We start from the raw sequence: 6592 nt of genomic DNA, 5'->3' as shown, positions 1-6592 counted from the left end.
ATTCCCTTCGGTCATGGAGACAAGCTACGAGGTGCCACATCATATGGGCCTCCGACAACAAGACGGTGACAAGATGGTCGAGCCAGGCCCAGCCCCTTCGACAAAGGCGCCCATATTGGACTCATACTCCGAGTCAAGCTACGAGACCGCACATGAGACCTTATCTTTGGTCTTAGAGGAGAGTGATGATGTGCCATCTTCGGCCTTCATCCACGGCTACGACCATGACATGATTGAGCATGGAGACATTTGCACCTACATCTCTTCGACACCCACATATGACGAGATGCCCCAATTGTCATGTAAGGAGAGCCACTACCCCATGAGTGAGATGAGTGACTCCACCATATATGACATTGAGTGCATTTCCTATGAGAGGATGAGTGTGACCACCACTAGCCCCATACTTGAGAGCATTCCACACATCCTATGTGAGGTTGAGAGCCATTTGAGTGACTCCACCAACCATATGATTAAGTGCATTCTTGAGGGAGTGAGTGCGCCACAACACGTAGTGAGTGAGGTAGTTGAGACGGCATGTGAGGCCACTATGAGTTCTAACGACTTACCCTCTACTCCTAGTGTGTTTTCTTCTTTGGTGCTAGGTCTCCTACATGATGACATGCCTACCCACGACGAGTCCATACCTCCAATGGTGACACCGATGGCCATGGTGGAAGATGATGCACCCCCCACATGGTTCCATCAAGATGAAGTTGACCACGACTTGGTCTTCAACACCTCACCTACAACACATGAGCGACCTTCCAAAGGTAACATAGGTGATGGTACTTCTCTTGTCCCACTAGCAGACTATCCCACCAATGATTGCTTGCATGATGTTGACACACCTATTCCCAAGCTTCATGCTAGTGCGACTTCTTCATGCCATGACTTACCTATTTATGATGAATATGATGATGAGCATGTTGAATTTCCTAGTTGTGATGCTACGCTCCATAGGATATCATGTGAAAATTCTATTGGTCACATCATGTTTGACAATCCATTGAACTTGTCATATGCTATGAGTGAGATCTCCCATATTGCATCATTACAATCTCAACAGAGTAACTATGCATGCCCCATTAAAATAAATCCCATTTGCACTTATGGCATAGATGACGAGATGATGATCATTGGATTTTGTTTTTCATGTGATGGTATTGCTATGCTTCCCTTAAATGATTTGCGCATCCATCTACTATGCCATGCCATGATCACATTGTTCCAAATATGCTTTGTTTTGGATGTTGTCAATATTCTCCGTGTGATGTTTCTACCAATGCTCATGAGGAGACCCCCATAGTTTCCTCATACATATTAGGAGATTTTGATGCATTCCATAATTTTCATGATTCCCATAATTGCGTGCACCATATGCACTACATGAATAACAATGCTCTACATATTTCCCATGATGCATTACATAATTTGAGTCTCCATTATGCTATACATAATAACAAACCTCAAATGATGGATGACATGTTTCTATATCACACTTCTCATTTATTTGAGCATTGGCTATTTAGTGCTATCCAACACAAGCACGTATGAATCATGATGGATGATGCGCACATCTATCACGCACACACAATTTTCCCTTTGTCTTTGTTTTGTGTAGGTACTCACATATACTCGTCAACCTCTCAATCCCAAGAGTTGACGAAACGAGCTCTTGAGAGCAACGATGATTTGGGATCCCGAGGATTATCATTCCCACCATTCCCCTCGCGCAAGGACTATGCGAATCTCTTTTACTTGTCTCTTGCACGGATATGGGCTATTTACCACTTGTCACCTTATGCTCATTTTCCCGTGTTCACTTTGCATGTTATTTTTGCTCCTATGCCTTTGCCATGCAATTGTGACCCTTGCTTGCATCTACCCATGATTCACCATTATGATAATTCTATGTGTATTTGCATGCTTGGTGGAGATACTAGTAGCTATTGCCATGATTTATTTGTGCCCCATGCTATTGATGCTTGTTGTGTTGGGAGAGTCATGATGCCCCGTTGCTACCTACATATGGCCTCTCACCAATACATTCATGCTATTGTCCTCATATATTGCTTTCATGTTTGTGCTATGTCATGTGAATTAGTCATGCCCATTATTTGCACACATGACATGATTGCCATGATTCCCTCTAGTATGTTGCATCTTCGCACTACTAGCTTGCTTCACTTGATCGCTATGATTGCTTGCTATGTTGCATCACCCATGTTCCACTATTACTCGTTTTCTTGGGTTGATGACATATACGTTCATGCCTCTCACATGATATATCTTGATCATTGTCTCTTGTCTCCATTAGTTGCGTCTCTCATATCCCCTTGTATTGAGTGCCAACTTGCTATGCTTATTGATCATGGAGACTTGGACATATTACTTGTGATGCATGCTTGTTTGATTGAGCCTATTGTATTTGGTTGTTCTCGCGTCATATGCCTCCATACTATGAAATGCTCCCTTGTACTTTCTTATGATGAGCACAATTCATACACTTGTTGGGTATCTTGCCACATGAATGATAGGTTTTGCATCTCCGCTAACCTCATTTGTTTTTCCGAGTGTTTGTCATGTTCTTTCATTTTGAAGGATTCACAAGGCGATACCGTCATGAGACAATTTGGTCATGTGAAGGCATACACGATGTGCAACACCAACATTTGCGAGAATCTCCTAAAGGTGAACTCCTTCCCTTTGAGCCATCCTCAATTACGCATATTGGATGTGTCACTCTTTCATTGTTGTCTCCTTGTTGTTTACATGATACATCTCGTGAACGGAGGAGCGACATGGGAGATTGGCTCTATGGACCTTCAAGTTGAGGAGTGCTTGGACTTAGTGGATTCACCATCGGACCACCACTTCTACCACAACATTGAGCTATGGTACAACACCACCCATAACAAATTTGCATCTTATGCATGGATTGACTCACATTATGATTGCCTTGTTGCATCTATTTCCATGTCATCCATGATATATGAGCTAGTGCATTTCCTTAGCAAATTTGTTGTGATCTTTCTTGATGGCATATTCATACATCATGATCATATTGCCTACCATAAATTTCATGATAACTCATTCATATTGAGCATCCATTGCCATATTCATGCTATTGATAAAACTGTCTCACTATGACATCATTTTGCACCATGGTTGCATTGATCATATTTGCAACACATATGTGTGCACAATGATTGAATTTCTGCCCATGAATGCTTTGCATATCTTTATAGATAATCTTGATAAGCTTCATGCACTTTGTCACAAACAATCTTGCCGCACGGACTCTTTCTTACATGATGGACACTTTGTGTGCGCTAACAATTGTATTTCCGAGTGTTGTTTGTGTTTGCTATTTTTGCATGTATACCACTCCGGCGACACCTTGGAGTACTTGGATTGCGCAATGTCTTCAACTCCGTCCAACTACAAGTCCATCCACAACAACCGTTTCCATGGTGATGAGGATCATGATCCGAGGTCGGATCTTTCCCAAGGGAGGGGAGATGATGCGGAGCATCCTACTATCATCCCCATCTACACTATGACGAGACCTCGACCTCGAGCATACACCATTGGACACAAGGCGAACTCATTCCTAAGTCTTGTCCCTTTCCATTCTTCTGAGACATGTGATGTGGAGCATCCCATGGACATCATCATGTCAGGAATCCGTTTGGCAAGTGACACGTGCGACCTCTACTTCACATACACAAAGGTGAATCATCTCCTTTACACGTGCTCACTTGACCCCTTTGAAGATGGTATACTACTTGACACCCCTCTCATGTGCATGCATAGGTCTTGTCGGAACACTACAGACGACGAGGAGGAGTGCAAGCGCCAAGGAAGAACTACACCATCCGCAAGGGAAGCATGGAAGCGACGACGGAAGAAGACGGAGACAGCTCCCAGGACCTGGACATCTGCCCCCTAAAGATGTCAACAATAGCAGCAGACCTGCAGCCGAAGTGCTACAAGCCCCGGACATCCGGTGTCAGCCCCGGACATCTGGTGCCTTGCCAACACCCGGACATCCGGCCTCATCCCCGGAAATCCGGACAAGCCATTCCAGAGAGCACCATGACCAGCTCCGTCATCCCGGACATCAGGCCTGCCAGACCGGACATCCGGCTCCTCGTGAAGCCCCGGACATCCGGCCCGACGCCCAGACATCCGGCCGAGGCCCGTGTATCCCTTCTCCCCCTAGAATATATATACTCCACCTTGTCCAACTTTCTAGGGTTAGCGTTGTGATAGCTCATTTGAGAGATAGAGCTTCGCTCATCCATATCGAATCTACTCCACGAGAGAGAACGCGACCCCTCTACGGAGAAGATCCACCTTGGATTCAAGACCCCTCACGGGAAGATCCCTTTGTGATTTCAAGACCTCCTCACGGAGAAGAACCGGTTACCTCTTCTATCGTCTGTTGTTAACTTTGGAACTTGTATCTTCCTTTGTGTTCATGGATCTAGCGCATGTGTGATCATTCTTGTTGGTTTGAGTGTTCTCTTGTGTTTCCCAACGTGATTTTCCCCTTGTTTTCCCCCTCGTGTTCTTCGTGTTCATCGCTGCATCCGCTCCTTTCGTGAAAGATCGGGCCACTAGGGTTCTACTCTACATCATCTTGGATCAGAGCCAGCTTGTCTCTTGATACCATCATCTTGGTATCATGAGCCACGTTGATCACGATTTCAGAGCCTCCCCTCTTAGTTTTCTAGCCTAATTTTGTTGTGTTCTTCCCCAAATTCGAAAATCCTCACCAAAAATAGCCCCCAAATTTTTTTGTGATTTGTTCATTTGATGATGTTTTGTTGATTTTGATCAATGGATTCGTTGTGTCTTGAGTAGATCTAGATTCTCCCCAAGTTTCCCCACCTTTCATCCACGAAATCCATCCAATTTTGCCCCCCAAATCATCAATTTCCGCCCCAAATCGAGTTTCAAAGTCCAAATCCCGATCTGGAATCGTCGGGCTGGACATCCGAGCCTCCGGCCGGACATCCGGGCCACCTGGCGGACATCCGGGCCCCAAGCCGGACATCCGGCTCCTGGAGCACAAATTTCGCACGGTTCTGGACATCAGCCCCCGGACATGCGGCCCCCAAGCCCGGATGTCCGGCCCCTGTAACTTCAGCCTTCCCTGTTTCACCATTTTTTCCATAACTAATTCATCCAGAGTCTAATTTTCGCGTTCTTCAACTCGTTGAAAAGCTCTTGAAATCCCCCTTCCCACAAAAATACTACCAAAACCATTTGACTCCATAAATTTTTTGGAACTTTGGCATCTTCGCCTAGGGCTTCCACCACATCCTCTGCTACTCCACCACCGACTTCCGCAACCTAACCAATTTTGTTCCCCATCGCATTAGTGGTTGCTTGAGGAGTAATTTGAGTCTCCTAAGGTGTCTAGGCTACTTAGGGACGGTTGCTTCTTCATCAACCACCACGACCACCATAACTTACGCATAGGCTTACCCACAATACGATTCCGCCACCGCAACTTAACCCAATTTTGTTTGTGTTGTGAGTTGTGTCTCCAAAGGTGTTTCGGCTACTTAGGGACCATGCTTCCAACTCCGACACCGTGTATATCCCACCACCTTACCCTCCATTTCTGCATTGCGTACTCCACAACCCATAATTGCATTTCCGCAATCCCTTTGAGCTTACGCAACCACCACCGCATTCCCGCTACCACCATTTGACATTTGAGATTTTGAGTCCACGGTTTTTCTGTTTCCTAAGGTGTTTCGGCTACTTAGGGACGAGTCTCCATCATCTTGGTATCGTGGTATCCCTCCATTGTATATTCCCTTGCCATTGCATTGATAACCCCTAGCCCATTTTGTGTCACTTGCCTATCGATACTAGCCATTTGAGTATTGCCTTCAATGTTACTTGTGCACATTAGTGATCTACACCATACATTGCATACATACCATATCATATTGGTATCATCATATCATCTCTTGTGCCTCAAGTTTGTTCCCGCATATACACAATTGCTATCTTGGTTTGTGCATTGTGCAAAAGTGGCCATACAAAAAAAACAAAGAAAGAATAAGCTTTTAAGCAAAGAAAAAGAGTGAACAAAGAGCTTGTAAGCAAGTGCCATATGACCATACCACATTGCATATAAGATTTTCATATCCGATCATCTTGGATCATACAACCGAAACATCATATCCATAGCATACTTGGGATAGAAAGTCAATACATTTTGCATATCATAGGTTGTGCACAAGTGTCGTATCAGCCTATAGAGCAATCATGCTAGCGTCTCTCTTGAGTTGTGCAACACGAGCGTTTTCCGTGGATTCCACATTTTGTGCTCATCCTCGGTTGCACGACCCCATTTTATCTATCCGTGTGTGTGTTTCCGTGTGCCACATATTGCTATTGGTCTACTTGCTTCACTTGCAAATTTGTGAATCTCTTTCAACATTATTGACTCTTGCTAACATTTTGCATCAAATTGTTTGTGCCACTATCCTCACCGAGCTCCACCATAATCCTTATTTGTGTAGGTGTGAGAAACTAACAAGAATTGGTACCAATTGTGCTATTT

This window comes from Triticum urartu, chromosome 2, assembly GCF_003073215.2.
Source record: "Triticum urartu cultivar G1812 chromosome 2, Tu2.1, whole genome shotgun sequence".
NCBI lineage: Eukaryota > Viridiplantae > Streptophyta > Magnoliopsida > Poales > Poaceae > Triticum > Triticum urartu.
This window is presented reverse-complemented; position numbering follows the sequence as displayed.